Source organism: Myodes glareolus, chromosome 18, assembly GCF_982192425.1.
Source record: "Myodes glareolus chromosome 18, mMyoGla1.1, whole genome shotgun sequence".
Lineage (NCBI taxonomy): Eukaryota > Metazoa > Chordata > Mammalia > Rodentia > Cricetidae > Myodes > Myodes glareolus.
In genome coordinates, this window is record NC_142043.1 from 25169168 (window position 1) to 25186655 (window position 17488).

Here is a 17488-nt window from a genome sequence, read left to right on the forward strand (position 1 = left end):
AGAGGAATCAAAAGCCTGAGAAAAACCCAGGCCTCAGCATCCATTCAGTGTCTGACTTCCTGGTTACTTGAAGTACTAACATCACTCAAATGAGTATTCTCACAAGCCCTGACTGTTTTTGGGGAACTGGAGAAAGCCTACTCCATAGGCCCCACATTTAAGCAAATAGGCACAAAGGGAGGTGGGGATTGCGAGTTTCTGAGAAAATGAACTAGCAAATATTTCTCTCATTAGGATTGTATATCTACAAATACCAAGACGGATTATATACAAAAAAAAATGTGAGTCGTCACCTAGATCTCATTGGGCAATTTGATGAAAGCCTTCTCTAATAAGACTGTCCAGGGAGACTTGGAAGAGATGACCAGTTCTTTGAAATGGATAGCTGGCAAAACAATAAGGGTCACAAAGAAAGAAAAAGTGGAACAAATGAAAGAAACCTATCTAAAAGAAACAGAAGGATCAAAATGACCTGAAAAAGTAAGTGTATAATGTTTAGTGAGTTATAGAGCACAATAATTGAGACTACGAAGGATGAGACACAAAAGCTTAAAAGAAATAACCCAAATGTTAGAGGTAAAGTATAAAATGCTTGGACTATATATTTTGTTTTATGATAACCTTGCTATTTCTACTAGTAAATATTTATTTTAGTTTATTTATCTTCCCTTATAGAGTGAATATTATCATCTTGGTCTATTTAAAAGGATGTAATAATGATTTGTTGTTTCTTGTTGGCTACATAAATAAATATAGGTAACATATATGTGCATGTTTTCCTTCAGGTACTAGTTTAAATGAGAGGTTAGTTCTAAATAAGAATATGTATATATATATATATATATATATATATATATATATATATATATATGAACAAAAATTTAGATTGATAAAAATATTGAAATATTTCTTTCAGGCCTTAAAAAGGGTATAGTCCTGAGCAAACCCAAGTTGATGCATGATTTCTAATGTAATAGTGTTGGTAGGCATGGTTGTTAAGTCAGGGTGTAAGGCTCTCAATAAGTGAATAATACTTTCTTTCCATGACTGAATTCTTTTCTTGAGGGATAGAGCCAGCTACCATAAAGAATGCTGTCTAATAAGGATTCTTGCATTCATCTTTCACACTGTGCCTATTCTCTCTTTACTTTGTTAGTAAGAACTTCAGGTGTGGCCGATTCTTAGTCATTATAGTCGTCAGAACTGTGAGTCTTTTTCCTTGACAAATTACCTACCAATAATGATGCTGTTGCAGAAATAGAAAGAACCCCATGATCTTGCTTTCAGTAAAATATTGTGGATTTTTTCTTCAATTGCTGAGATGTATTGTTGGTGGGAATGTATGGTATAGATATAGAAGGTTTCAAGTATTCTCTGGAAACCAGGGTGTTGTGGAGCAGTATTGTTTTAAGATGAGTTACATTCATTTATGCTGTGGAATATTTGTTTAATGACACAAAGAGGTGTTGCATTGTTTTATGTTGCATTTGTTTAACTCTGTGAAGTTGTGTTACTTTCCTGTCTAAAACTCCTGATTGATCCAATAAAAGCTGAACAGCCAATAGCTATTCAGGAGAGGGATAGGGGAAGCTGCCAGCAGAGAATAAATAGAAGGAGTAGAGAAGAGCAAGGAGTGAAAATGGAGGAGAGGCAGATGCCAGGGGTCAGCCACATAGACACACAGCCAGCTATAGAGTAAGAAATAAAGAAAGGTAAATAGAGTAGATGCTGAGGGAAGTCAGTTCCTGGTCACCCAGACTCCCAAAATAACCACACAGAAACTGTATTAATTAAGTCATTGCTTGGCCAATCACTATAGCATATTCCTAGCAAGCTCTTACATACTAAATTAACCCATTTCTATTATTTTATAATTTACCACGAGGCTCGTGGCGAACTGGCAATGTTTCAGCTGGCAGCTCACATCTTTCCTCTCTGGTGGCTACATGGTGTCTCTTCCCTCTGTGACCACTGCAGAATCAATCTTTCTTCTTCCCAGAATTCCCCTGTTCTGGTTGCTCCATCTTACTTCCTGCCTGGCTACTAGTCAATCAGCATTTTATTAAAGTAATACAAGCAACAAAACTTTACAGAGTCTAAGATCATTGTCCCTCACCAAGTAGAGAAAGATAAAAGTCCAGAGGCAAAAGGCAGATGAGATAATTTAAGTTAGAAAAGCTGTCTAGAAACGAGACAAGCTAAGGCTGCTATTCATAAGTAAGAGTAAAAAGAACAAAAAAGAAAAAAAAACTGCACCAGAAGCTATGATAAATGATTGCATTGCAGTTCCTTTTTACCATAAAAATATGCTCCAATATTATGAAATATTAGAAGAAATGCTTGTGCATTTTTATTTTAAAACATAATGCCTTGGGTGTTTGAATGTGCATGGGAGTAACTAAGGAGATCAGGAGAGGGTATTGGGTCACTCACTGTGGAGTTATGGGTGCTGTTACTAACCTGATGTGGAAGTGTGCAACAATGCTCCTAACAGCTGAGTTCTCTCTCCAGCCCCTGTATTTCATTAATGTATTTTCTATTTTTTTAGTAATAATTTTATTTTATTAATGACAAACCATACTTATATTAATTTTGTTATTGTTCTTTAATTTATTGGGAATTTTAATCATTCAGGTGTCCATGAGGATGTTAATGTCGTTTTATTTTAAGTCCTGGATAATCCATTATTTTTATTGAATGTATATATTAATCTTGAGAGTTTTATAGTCCAGGAATATTCCAGGCTTTTAATTTTCTCAGATATAACTATATGTCACTTAAGTTTTTATGGTGGTTATAATTCAAAAGTTTTATTTTTATTATTAAATTGATACCTGTTTAAAATCATTTTAGCCAGGATCGAATGTACCCATAAAATGTCCTCCAACACAGTAGATAGCCACAGTTGGCCTGGAGGTCCTGATCTCCATTCCTCTACTTTCCCAGTGCTGGATTTCCAGGCATAAACCACCAGCCAATTGTAATTGATTCTTACATTTTTCATATTTTAATATGACATAAACCATGATACAATCCTTCTCACTTTCACTGTTAAGCAGATTTATTCTTTAAGTGTTTTCTTGTATTAGTCAACTTTATTCTTTGAGTTCTAAAATGTTTTATTTTGTTAAAAAGTATCAAGGATTTTTTTTTAAAAAAACAGTTTATTCGAAGCAGGATTGAATTGAAGTCCATACATTTGTGGTTGATGATATCCTTTAAGCTCCTTTCTTAAAGTAAGTTTCCCTTTTCTCCTTCTTTCCTTTCCCTGTTTTTCTGTCACTTCTTAAAATAGAAAGTGTTTTATTTATTCTTTAAAAATGTAATACTTGTAAACAATGTATATTGATTATATGTCACCCATACTCCCCAGGGTACCCATAGCATATCCTCTCCTCATTTCAGATTGCTTCAGATCCTTTCCACTCTATGCTATGCTCGCTCTCTCCCTCCCCCCCATGTCTGTGTGTGTGCACTTACTTTCAACACTATCATGTTACTAATCTCCACATTACCTGCCCCCCCTTTTTTTGCAGAGAGAGATTTGACTGACCTATGGGTATAAGGATAAATATTCAGAATGTAGCATTATACCATGTCTACTTATCAAAAAAAAAAACAGTTGTAGATTTCTCTTACGAACCTATGATCTCCTGAACTATAATAGTATATTATTGTAGTATAGAATCATTGTAGGATATTGTGTTTTAAAAATAAAGCTAGCCTGCAGATCAGAGGGAAAAGCAGCTATATTAGTCAGCCATAAAGGCCAGGGAGTGATGGCACATACCTTTAGATCTTATAGACAGAAAGATCTTTGTGAGTTCAAGGACACCCTGGGCTATACAAGATTGAATCTGTCTAAAAAACAAACAGAGCTTACACAAAGGTGATCCCAGCACTTTGAATTACATACCTTTAATCCCAGCACTAGAAAGGTAAAGACAGGAGTGATATGGCTGAGAGGAGAGAGGAATATAAAGGGGAAGAGACAAGATCTCAGTGAACTGTGGAGTGTGGAATTTCAGGTTTGGCATTTTGAGGACAACCCTTTCAGTCTGAGGATTGGTAGAGCTAAAAGGTCTCTCTACAGGTTGGCTGCTTTTTTTATCTTTAGGCTGAACCCCAGTATCATCTCTGGGTTTTTGTTTTTCATGGTACAATGAAACTTCTTTTTTTTGACAAGGGTTATAGTATGAGACAGGAATTCTGTTCTGTACATCAGTCCCCAAATGCTATCCAAAAGCAAATGGTTAGCATCATAATCTCCACGCCATTATTGGACTAGTGGGCTCATATTTCCTGGCATTATTGATTTCCTGGCAGTATTGGATTTTAAGGTACTTTTTTTCATCAATAAGAATACATTTGTTATATTTTCAAACATTTGCATGTGTTTATCCCATTTAATTTTATTCAACTTGTTTTCTTATTTAATTATCTGAGTAAATGTATTCTAGTGACAGATTATCATTACTTTTCTGGAACATTTCATACTTTTCTTTTTTTACTTTTTTATATATTTATTTTTTTTATTTTTCCATTAAAAAATTTACACTTCCTACCCTCCTCCCAATCCCCTCCCACTTCCCCATTCACCCTCCTCCCTTCCTCTCCCTGCTTGAGAGAGGGCAGGGAACCCTGCTCTGTGGGAAGTCCAAATCCCTTCCCCTACATCCAGGCCTAGGAAGCTGTGCATCCATATAGACTAGGGTCCCAAAAAGCCAGAACATGTTGTAAAAACAAGACCCAGTGCCTTTATCAATGACTTCTCAGTCAGCCCCCACTGTCAACCACAAAGAGTCCGGTTTGATCACATGCTCATTCAGTCCTGGTCCAGCTGGATTTGGTGAGCTCCGATTATAACAGGCACTCTGCCTCAGTTGGTGGACCAACCTCTCGCTGTCCAGACTTCCTTGCTCATCTTCTCCCTCCTTCTGCCCTTCACCTGGACCTTGGGAGCTCAGTCCGTTGCGCTAATGAGGGTCTCTGTCTCTATCTCCATCCATTGCCCGATGAGGATTCTATGGTGATATTCAAGATAATCATCAGTGTGATAGTGGGGCAAGGACAGTTCAGGCACCCTCTCTGCTCTCCAAGGACATCCCCGTGGACACCTGGGATCCCCTCTAGAGGCAAGTCTTTTGCCAACCCTAAAATGGCTCCCTTTGTAGATATTTTCTTCCCTGCTCTTATATCTGCCCTTCCTCCATCTCCACCCTCCCACTCCTCCAAGCTCTTGCCATTCTTTCCCTTCTCTCTCCTCCTTTCCCCTTCCCCCAACCTCACACCCACCCCTACACCCACCCCATACTCCCAAATTTTGTTCGGCAATCTTGTTTGCTTCAAATTTCCAAGAGGACCTATATATGTTTTTCTTTGGGTTCACCTTGTTATTTGCCTTCTCTGGGCTTGCAAACTATAGACTTAATGTCCTTGGTTTATGGCTAGAGTCCAGTAATGAGTACATACCATATTCATCTTTCATACTACAAAAGCATTTGTTCAACTATGTTCATAGCAGCATTATTTGTAATAGCCAGAACCTGGGAAAAAACCTAGATGCCCCTCAATGTAAGAATGGTTAAAGAAGTTGTGGAACATATACGCTTTAGAGTACTACTCAGTGGTAAAAAACAATGACATCTTGAATTTTGCATGCAAATGGATGGAAATAGAAACTATCATGAGTGAGATAACCCAGACCCAAAAAGATAAATATAGTAAGTACTAACTCATTTCATAGTTTCTAAAGAATCTATTGATCTGCTGGGCAGTGTTTGCACATGCCTTTAATCCAAGCACTTGGGAGGCAGAAGCAGGCAGATCTCTGTGAGTTCAAGGCAAGCCTGGTCTACAAAGCAAGTTCCAGGACAGCCAGGACTGTTATACAGAGAAACCCTGTCTCAAAAATTTAAAAAAGATATTAATCTTACTTTCTAAAATTTGTAAACGCTTACTTCTCTATGGGATGATAAAAATAGTGTAATACTTTTCAAGGTGGGTCCTCTTTCCCTCCCAGCCCATTGGCCACGAGATTGAGAGGGCAAGAGGTGGTAGAGGCAGTAGAGGCTACAGAAGGTTTGGTTTGCAACCCATGAACACGAGAGGAGACAGCTCTCTGTGAGACATACTTTGGTGGATCAGCTCAACTTTATTTCAGAATGTAAGAAATATACAGGACTTGGGAGCCTGGGGACAAACCCTAATTTGCATTAAGTAGCACGCTCCTATCACAAGGCTTAGTATGTGTCAGTAGGGTCCTATAGACGTCTTAGCACAAATCTTTTTGCAGGAATCTGTACCAAAATTCAAGCTAAAGGTGAATCAGGCATCTAGTTTAGAGACATGCATCTGGTTTAGAGACAGCTCTCAGGTTGAAGTTTTTTTTTTTTTCTGAAACCTTTTGTAGGGCTGGATTTGCAGATAGATATGGCTTAATTTGTTTTTATCATGGAATGTCTTATATTCTCCATCTATCATGATCAAAAGATTGGCAGGGTAGCACAGTTTGAGCTAGCATCTGTAGTCTCTTAGAGTCAGGTCCTCCTGGCTTTTAAAGTCTCCATTGAGAAATCAGTTGCTATTATAATAGGTCTGCCTTACTTGGTCTTTATTCCATACAGTTTTTAATATTGCTTCTTTGTTTTGTATGTTTAGTGTTAGTGTTAGAATTATTGTGTACTGGGGCAATTTCTTTTCTTGTCTGATCTATCTGGTGTTTGGTATGCTTGTTGTATCTTAATGGGCTCCCTGTTCTATAGATTAGTAAAATTTTCTATGATTTTGTTGAAAATATTTTCTGTCTTTGATCTGTATTTCTTCTTCACATATTCCTATTATTCTTTGGTTCTGTCTTTTTATAGTGCCCCTGAATGTTTTGTACCAGGATTTTCTTAGATTTAGCATTTTGACTGATATATCCAGATTTTCTTTTTAAACCTTATCTTCAGTGCCTGAGATTCTTTCTTGCTTACCTCTGTGATGCCTGTTCAAGTTCCTAAGTTTTTCACTTCCAGATTTCCTTCAGTTTGCATTTTCTATATAGATTCTATTTCTACTTACAGGTCTAAAGCTGTTTTATTCATTTCCTTTCTTTGCTTGTATCTTTCAGTTTTTAATAGATTTTCAAACGAGTTTATTCATATCCTCTTGAAAGATCTCTATCGCATTTATAAGTGCTATTTTAAGGTCTTTATCTTATGGTTCAGTTATGTTTGATTTCTCAGGGTCTTCTTTAGAATTGCTGCTGGGGTCTAATGGAGACATATTGTGCTGGCTCCTGTTGATTGTGTTTTACACTGTAGTCTAGGCATCTGGGTTAGGTTAGATTGTAATTCTAAATGCTGATATCTGCTCTTGTCTTTGTTAGGTGGGTATTTTGTTCCTTGGCTAATTTTCTCTCCAGTTCTTGGGTGTGTGTGGTAGCTGTATGTTCCTTGGTAGGAAAATCTTCTGTGATCCTGCCAGATGTGACCTTTAGGATTTCTGTTCTGGGTTGAATGTATTTCTAATTATTGGGGATTGACTCTTTAGGACAGGTTACAATCACAGGGTTCACAGTGGGAGGAAGGCAGGGTGTTCTTTCAAGATCTGCTTAGTACCATGTGAGCCGGGAAAAAGAGTGGGTGTATTCCACAGCAGCTAGTCTGCTCCAGAACTTTGGGTGAAATTTGGGGAATGGATTTTGAGGGCACAGAGGAAATGTGAAAATCTACAGTTAGTCTAACTTCTTCTCTGGCCCAGAAATAGTCTAAGGTTCTCAGGAAATGTCTACTGGAGTTGTTGTCTGCAATAAAGATTCTAGCTTCTTTCTGTCTGTCTGTCTGCCTCATCTATCTGTCTGTCTGTCTGTCTATCTATCTATCTATCTATCTATCATCTATATACCTATTTATTTCTTTCTACCTCTCTGTTATCCTCACAAACTCATAGCCAATGTGCCAATACTCACAATGTCTTTAAATATTGATAAATGTCTCATACCCAGAATACAAAAATATTACTGGTTTAGAGCTATAGTATAGCAAAAGGTCTTGAAAATTTCCTGCAGAATGTATGACTCAGTGTTTTAGTCAGTGTTTCTATTGCTGTAATAAACACCTTGACGAAATGCAACTTGTGGAGAAAAGGGTTTATTTGGCTTAAACTTCCACATTACTCTACACTATTTCAGAAACCAGGATTGCAACTCAAACAGGATGAAATCCTGGAGGCAGGAGCTGGATGCGTAGGACATGGAGAGGTGTTGATTACTGGATTACTCAGCTTGACTCGCTCAGGCTCAGCTTGCTTTCTTATAGAACTCAGGACCATCATCGCAGGTCATCACAACCCATAATAGGCTGGGCTGTCTTGTATCAGTCACTAACTAAAAAAAAAAAAAAATCTACAGGCTTGTCTGTGGCCAGACCTTATGAATGTATTTTTTCAACTGGGGATCCTTCTTCAGATGAATATAGATTGACAGTCAGTATAATTAGCATATACACAACTTCTGTACATATGTGACAAAATTTAAATTTATCATTTGATATATTGTTTTTAATACTACAGTGCTAATATTGTTTTTAATACTACAGTGCTAAGCTTATGATTGACAACTACTATGAGAACTATTCTCACCTTGCAATATACATCACGACTCTGAGACCCGCTTAAACAAATGGGAAGACTAGGAACTGTTCAGTTACTAATTGTCTGTGAAGGACTATATAAACTATGTAACAATAAGCTTCACACTCTATTAAAACTTTAAAGCCTAGAGATACCTGAGCTATTCATAAAATTACTGTCCACATGGAAGAAATATCAGCCGAGTAAAATGTAAACTCCAAGATAATTCAAATTCACTACTGGTCTAACGTGTAAACCTATTGGATTCCTATACCTCTTTCATACTTTAAGTATTAAATTATTCTAAATTATACTTCTTTTTTAGATGTTTCAATGACACGGTGAAGGAGACTTAAATTATTAAATAATATCAGTTGCTCCTACTTGTGTTTTTAATTATCTTCAAAAAGTGTGATTTACTTTTGGGAAGCAAAAAAAATTAGACATCCCACCAGTGCACCCACACTTCAAAATTTGTTCATTATTCTGTAACTGGAGAGTGTCAAACTTAGGCGAAAGTGGGTTCATCTACAGAGAGGTAATTTTGAGTATGTGAGCTTTGTCAGTGTCTGTTTCTGCTTTGCACTTATGTGGGCATGGCAAGGCAAAAAAATTATCTGTTAAGAATAACTGCCATAATAATCATTTCTGAAATCTGCTGAACTGATCCTCATATGTCTACCCAGATGGGCGAGTACTGAAACGGAACCGAGGACACCTCAAGGCAGTTGTTGTTGCTATTCTTCAGAGATTTCTATGTGGAATCGTACCTGATCAAAGCCTTGTGTCTGCACTATAACTCAAAAAGATATTTTCACAGTTACACACAAAATGTAATAGTCATTTGCTGTGCATCAGCTCTTCTGTTCAAATACAAATATGGATTTTTACTGATGGTACAAGTTCAAGTGTATTATAGGCTTTGCTCGAGAAATACCTTACAAGCAACACCTACTTCTTTGTTCCAGAGCCTCTCACATTACAAATCCCTATACTTTCTGTTCTAGTGCACTGAAATACATAGTTTGGGCTGCAAAGCAATGCATGCCAGGAAGATCAGAGGGAAAGAAGAGGTTATGTGTGGGTAATCAGGGAAGAGTGGAGGGAGGGGAAACTATGGATGGGATGTATTGCATAATTGAAGAATCTATTTTCAATAAGAAACCAACAAAGACTTTTTAAAAAATGTTTAGGATGTTCCAAGAAGAAAAAAGAAACTTCTTCTTATAGTTCAAAATCCCTTCAAATTACAGATATCCCAGAAGCAAAACAGAAAGGAAACATTCATGTTAGAAATGATATTGAAAATAACAAAATACAGGATGTAGCATAATATTTTTCAAACTATTCTTGCAAATAATTTTATTTTCATACAGTATATTTTAGATCACTCTTTCCCCTTCCTTATGTCTTCTCAGATTCTTCCCACATCTCTACCCAATCAATGCATTCCTTTTCTCTCACTTTAGAAAACAAACAGGCAAATAAACAAACAGCACCTCCCCCAAAAGTATAAGAAACACATGCACACAGACATGTACTGCCCCCCCCACTTCATAAAAACACAAAATCAGTTCTAATAATACTCAAGAAAAAGTACAAACAAAGACTATGAGACCTAACATATTTCCAAAACTACTGAGTTTAGACTGTGTTGACCATCTACTGATGGGAATGGACCCTGTCCTTACGTATTTATTTATTTGTTTATTCATTTTACATTCAACCATAGTTCTCCCTTTCACTCCACTCCCTCTCCCCACCTACTCCCCAGAATACCTCCTATCAGCTGCTCTCAAAGGGTAAGACTCCCATGCTGGAGTCAACAAAGCCTGGCACATTAAATTGAGTCAGGACCAAGCCCCTCTCCCCAATTTTGAATACTAATTTTCCATTAGCAAGCTGCTGTCAATTGGGGGTAGGTTTTTGGTAAAGAATGGGAGATCACATCTTCACTTTGCCTTCTCAGTGCTCGGATTCCATCTGTCTTTGACCTGTGCGGGCCCTGTGCATGCTGCCATAGTCTCTGTGAGGACACATGTGTGTTAATCCTATTGTGTCTGAAAACCACTATTTCTTGGTAGCATCCATCTGCTCTGGTTCTTACGTGTTTCTGACCCCTCTTCTGGGTGGGGGGGGTCGATGAAGATGTTTATTTAGGAATGAGTGTTCCAGTCTATCACTTCCTGTACCTTGTCCAGCTCTGGGTCTCTGTATTAGCTCCCATCCACTGCAGGAGGAAGCGTCTCTGATGATAGCTGAGTGAGACATTGATCCTATTTGTCTTTTTATAACATAATCTTTACTTTTTCTTTTGCATGGAATTTTTAATGTGCTGGCACATTGTTAAATCTTTTCATTTTCAAGCATATACCACTAACTGCAATTTAACACCAGTTCCCATGAGAACCAGATTCAGGCACTTGCAAACAATTCAGTACCCATAGCCTATTGTTGTAACTCAGTCATTATCATACAACTTCTAAAAGACACTGTGAAAATAAACTCTCAATATAAACAAGCTACTAAGTTTCTTCTAAATGCTTCAGTCTCTATCTATCTGTCTATCTATCTATCTATCTATCTATCTATCTATCTATCTATCTATCTATCTATCTTTCTCTCTCAGTACCGTGACTACCACAGCTGTGTTCTTTTCTAATGTATATTTTATTATAGGCTTTGGATGGAATCTTCCTTACTGGTCTACTGTGTGTTTCCTCTTCACTGTCTTCTTATTTCTTCACTTTTAAAAGGAAAGATCAGATGAACTAACAAACCATTTTTTTTTTCTGGGTAAAAAATGTAAGAAGGAAAAATCTCTTTTCTAATAATATTGATTTGATATTGACAGTAAGCTTAGTTCTTAAAAGTGTGAATTTGCTTTAAAATTGGATTAGAAGTTTATTTCATGACCAAAATATAGTGTTAATTTAGATTGGTTTTGGTACACTAATCATAATCTTTGGGAAGCAGAGGCAGGGGGATTACAAGTCAGAACCTGCCTGGCCGATGCAGCAAGACTTAGTCAATATTTAAAAATTCATACATGTGTACAATTTATCTTTATTGTAACTATCCTTAATTCCACTTTTAACTCTCTACACCCCCCCCAAAAAAAACTCCCTCCTAGTTAAAAATACTTCTCATGCAATAAGCTATTTATTGATTTTTAACCTACTGAGTACAATTTGTGCTGTCCATATGTACATGGGGTTGGGATCATCTTCTGGGCATGGGAAACCTATCTGTGTCCTCGGTCCTAAGAAATGCGACTCTGTCTTCCTTTACAACTGTAACGGCCAATCCCTCCCTCAGAGAGGAAACATTTAAAAGATGTTAATTTACTTAACAAATAACTTCTTCCTTTCACATAAACAATTCACAAGTTCAGAAACTAAAATAAGACAGAAATCTATATTATCACTCCCACAATTCAAAATCAATGCTAAAGTGACTGTAAGTAAGTATTACAGTAAAGATTTAGGAAGTAATATATTTGGAAACTGAAAGTTCAAGACTGGGCCTTGCTTATTTGTCCTAAGTGTGTGTAGCCTTGGCTGGATTGTGATATGGAAGCAATTGATTTTATGCAAGTTTTTTTTTAAAGGAAGTCAGAGAAATTCAAAGCCCAAGCTTGCCCCTGAGAACTGACCAAAGACAAAAGACCAAAGAGATGTCCACTATTCCCTTCTGAGGGTTATACCCCACAAACTAATTGCTTCCTACAGCACATGACATATCAATTGTTTTCTCACCTTAATGAGAAATTCCTGTATGGTATTGTGGTGAGGATATATAGTGTATCCCCAAAAGTTCAACATTTGGTGATACTACTGAGATATAATCAATAATTTGATCATGAGAAGGCAAACTTTATTAATGAATTAATTCAGTTAATAATAATTAAATTGACTTTGATGCCTAGCTGAACAAAATAGTCCCTTGAAAGGTCTGGGTTACAAATTCTATCATCTATCCATCATCTATCTTTCTTTCTTTCTTTCTTTCTTTCTTTCTTTCTTTCTTTCTTTCTTTCTTTCTATCTACCTACCTCTCTCTCTCTCTCTCTCTCTCTCTCTCTCTTTCTCTCTCTATCTATCTATCTGTCATCCTCTTCCTTCCTTCTTTCCTTCCTTTCTTTCTTTATGATGTAGAATGAGCAACCTCACACTAACACATGTTCCTGCCATCATTGTGTTATGCCATCTCAAACTTCAAACTAATGGCCGCAAGTTTGGCCACACACAATGACAAGCCAGCTGAAATCATTCATCAAAATAATTCTTTCCTCCTTTTAACTGATAAACAGTGTTATTAAGTGAAACAATTCAGTTCTGACTCTATAGTGTCTTCACATTTGATACATTTGAAGATGGACCTGTAACTAAAGCCTGGCTTTATCGTCTGAAAGTCAGAATTCATAATACTACAGATTTACATTAGTAAAAGTTGTTTATGTGAACAATAATATGTGTCATACAAATCTAATTTAATAACCACTGAGAATATGGAGTTATGATATATTTTAAGTATATTAGTACTATAGAAGAATAAAAATTAATTTTAATTTAAAATTGACTATTACATAAACTAGTGTCTCAAATACTGGTCATTGCACTCTTAAAAGATTAACTGATATTACCAGAGAAATTGCATTGTGATTAAGATAGTAATTTATTATTCTTCGTTGTATTAGCAAAGATCAAATATTTGCCAAGGCAATATGAGGTTACCTTTCTTCTAAATTTATCATGTTAAAGAAATACATACTTTTATATTAAAAAAGAAAAATTAGCAAACATGGTAATAATTATTCAGTCTTAAATATTAATATTTTAATCTCTTACTTTCTCTTCAAAATATAACCTAATAAAATATGAAATCTTCAAATTAAAATTTTTGCTCTTCTAACATTATTTTAGAGGAACATTTATCTCCTGTTTTAAGACTATATTAAACCATTGTAGGTACAACTTGTCATAACAGTTTGAGAAGTTATTCATAATTAGGGAAAACATTTATTTAAATATCTAAGATTGATATGAACTGTGTTATAATAAAAAATAAGAACACTATCAATAATATATAGTGAGGAAATATATTCTGTCCCTCAAGTCAGCAACAATACTTGTGCGTCTGTGGGAAAATCAAATACCTGCTCTGGGTTTTGGTTTCTTGCTTTCAAAGGAAAAACAAAGCTATACAATACATTTAGTTTTATAAGTCTCCTTTTCTGTTCTCAATTTTAAGTCCCAGAAATATATTTAAAACATAGTTGTGTTGCTTTCCACCGTTGTAGTTACTAGGACTTGGATCTTTATGGAAAAATTAATAGGTACCCTGAGGCAGTTTCCTTTAACTGGAATAATTTGTCAAACAGTCTTTGAGACCTTGTTGTTGAGCATGATCAGAGACAGGCAAAGAATACTTGGACTTGCCTTGTAATAACTTGTAAAGGAGAGTGCTCAGCTTAGAGTAGTGATCTAAGACACTCAATATAGCCCTAGAAATGAGCTAGGCAGAAAACAGATGAAATATTAAACATGATGAGAACTTAACAAGGTTCAAAAGTCAAATTGGAAGTCTAAGTACAACCTGTGCATTAAGATTTTTAACTATAAGAATTATGGTGCAAAACTGCAAAGAAAATCTCTAAATTATTGGTTGATGGTAGAGATGAACTTCATAGGAGGTAATTCTATTTTAACAAATGTATAATTTGATCATGATATCACTAGTCGAAACTAGAAGAAAAACTGATGCTATTTATGAACTGCGATTATATGAAAGAAGAATGTTCCTTTTGAATAAAAAAATGCAAAGAACCATGAATGCCATAAAAATGAAATTCTTATGTTTTTAGAAGTTTGATTGAAAGAGGAATTAAAGTGTTTTCCACAGTCAGTCTTTAACTGTTGTTGCATCTACGTTTATAAATAAAACCTACTGAGTTCATTTAGTTTTCTCATATTTGAAACTCATGTAGCTGGGGCTTTCCTGTCCTGCAGCCACTCTCAAATATCACTCAGAGGCTTAATATTAGTTACAAATGCTGGCCAATAGCTCAGTCTTCTCACTAACTAGCTCTTACAACTTAATCCCTTTCTATTCATCTATGTGCCGCCCTGAGGCTACTGGTTTTTACCTGTAACCATTCGCTGTGTCCTATTCATTCTGGTTGGTGAGTCTAGACTCTGCCCTTTTTCCTCCAAACATTCTTCTAATCTGGTTCTCTGTAGTGGTATTTCAATTGTATTTTAATAAATAAGGACTGCCTGAAGATCTGAGAGTAAAACAGTCCCACTGGTCAGCCTTAAAGACCAGGTTATGGTAATACACACCTTTAATCCCAGTGGTGTATGCTTTTAATCCTAGTCCTAGAGAGAAAAATAAGATGGGGGTAGGAGAGCTCTCAGACACACAGTCTCATTCTGAGATTCCAGGAGGCAGGATTACCATCTCAGATTGAGATAAAAACAGTGGCTGGGTGTTTTACTTCTCTGGTCTTCAAACTGAGCTCCAATTTTGACCCCAAGTTTTTATTTAATTGTGCTTCATCTCTTCTACCTAACCTTATTCTGTTCAGCTCTTGGCTATTCTGCTTGTCTATTAATTCAACCACAATGGTATATATATGCACACAATGTAAAGGAATATTCCACAGCATATATGTCTTTAGGAATGGCATTTTGGACTTTGATAACTTATCTAAAAGCTCAATCTTAGAGAAGACTGTTCATTCCTCTATCAGCAATCATTACCTTTCTGTAGGTTTTCATCTAGGGATGGAGCCTTGTGACAATTCTCCCATTCACTTTTGCATGCATATTAGCATTCTCTAAGAATAGAGAATTCACACACACACACACACACACACACTATATGTTCTATAAAATTGGCTTGCAGGCTATGTGTGGTCACAGTAGTTCAACAGTAACTCTTTCCTAATTGAGAGTCCATGAATTCAGTACATTTACAGTCCATGACACTGGTTGTCTCAGCAGTTACACTCTTGTGTTTGAGTCTGGAAAACTCCCAGGAAGCTGCAGTCTTCATTCTATGTTGGGATCCTGAAAAAGTAGGTTCTAATGCCACCTAAGGAATGCCTCAGCAACAGGATAGATGAACTTGCTAGTGAGGGTCAGGACAAGTAGACAAAGAATAAAATTTTCAGCAAAAGAGTTGGAGACAGCCCCATTCCCATTGTTATTCCCACAAGAAGATCAAGCTACACAACTGTAGCAATATGCAGAGAACCTAGGTCAAACCTGTGCAGGCTCCCTGGTTGTCAGTTCAGTTCCTGGGAGCTATTATGAGCCCAAGTTAGTTGACTGAATTTTTTGTGGTGTCCTTGACCCTTCTGGCTCCTCCAATCCTTTCTCCCCACCTTTTGCAGAATTTCCTGAAATTTTCCAAAAGTCTAATGTTTGGCTATGAGTCTACATCTGCTTCCATCAGTTGCTGGATGACAGCTCTCTGATGACAATTGGGTTAGGTACCAATCTGGTCTCAGGAGATGGTCAGTTCAAGCTAATTATCGTTATTGCTAGGAATCTTAGCTGGTGTCATCCTTGTGGATAACTGGGAGATTCACTTGAGTCAGATTTTTACCTGACCCTGAAATGCACCCCTGTTCAGTAGTCACTTTCAGCATTCTCCCCTCTGTCCCCCACCCCGAAACTGATTGTTCATGTTCCCATTCCCACCGACCCTCAGTCCACTCACTCTGTTCCCAGGGTGGCTGAGTGGCTGGTCCCTGACATCCTCCTCCCCTTGTACTCTCCTTGGTTCTTCCTCTTCCTTGTTTCTCCTTCTATTTATACTTTCTGCATGCCAGTACCACCTGTCCTTGCTACTCTTTTGCTATTGGCAATCCAACTCTTTATCAGATCATTAGGTGTTTTAGACAAGGTAACACAGCTTCACAGCTTTAAAAAATGCAACACAAACAAAAGTAAAATACCTTATAATAATACTCCCCAACATTTGACTGTCTCCCACCCCATGAACCCATCTTGTTACCTAGTCACTCTAGATTGTAGCATAGTTACCTTTTATTTTAATGCTAATGTCTACTTATGAGTGGGTCCATACCACCATGGTTTGGAACCCTGCACCTCATACTGAGCTGCCTTGCCAACCTTAATATATGGAGAGGTCCTTAGTCTTACTGCAAATTCAAATGCTGTTTTGTTGATATTGGTGGGAGACCTACTATTTTCTAAACAGAAATGAAGGAGGAGAGGATTGAGGGGTGGGAACAGAAGGGTAAAGTTTGCGGGAGAGAGACTGGGAGGAGAAGAGAGAGGGGAAACTGTAGCTGGAATGTAAAATAAATAAATACATAAAATTTATTAAAAAAATCCTTTGTATACAGTCTTTTATGATGTTTTTCCACCAGGAAGTATAGCCCAGTTTGAGGGTGGTTCCCTGTTGTAGGAGGCTGTTTGTTCGTTTCCCGGCCACCCAGTCTCCCAAAATAACCACACAAACTGTATTAATTAAATCGCAGCTTGGCCTATTAGCTCTAACTACTTATTGGCTAGCTTTTACATCTTAATTTAACCCATTTCCATTATTTTATATTTTACCATGAAGCTCGTGGCCTACTGGCAAATTCTGGTGTGTCTGTCTTCAGTGGCAGCTCCACGGCTTCTCCTTGACTCTGCCTTCCTTCTCCCAGCATTCAGTTTAGTTTTCCTGCCAAGTTCTGTTCTACCTTATAAGGCCAATTCAGTTTCTTTATTAACCAATGGTATTCACAGCATACAGAGGGGAATCCCACATCAGTTCTTCCTACCTCAAATGATCCAATCAAAACTATCATTCACAACTACTTGGATTTGAATTGATTCTAAATGTAGCCAGG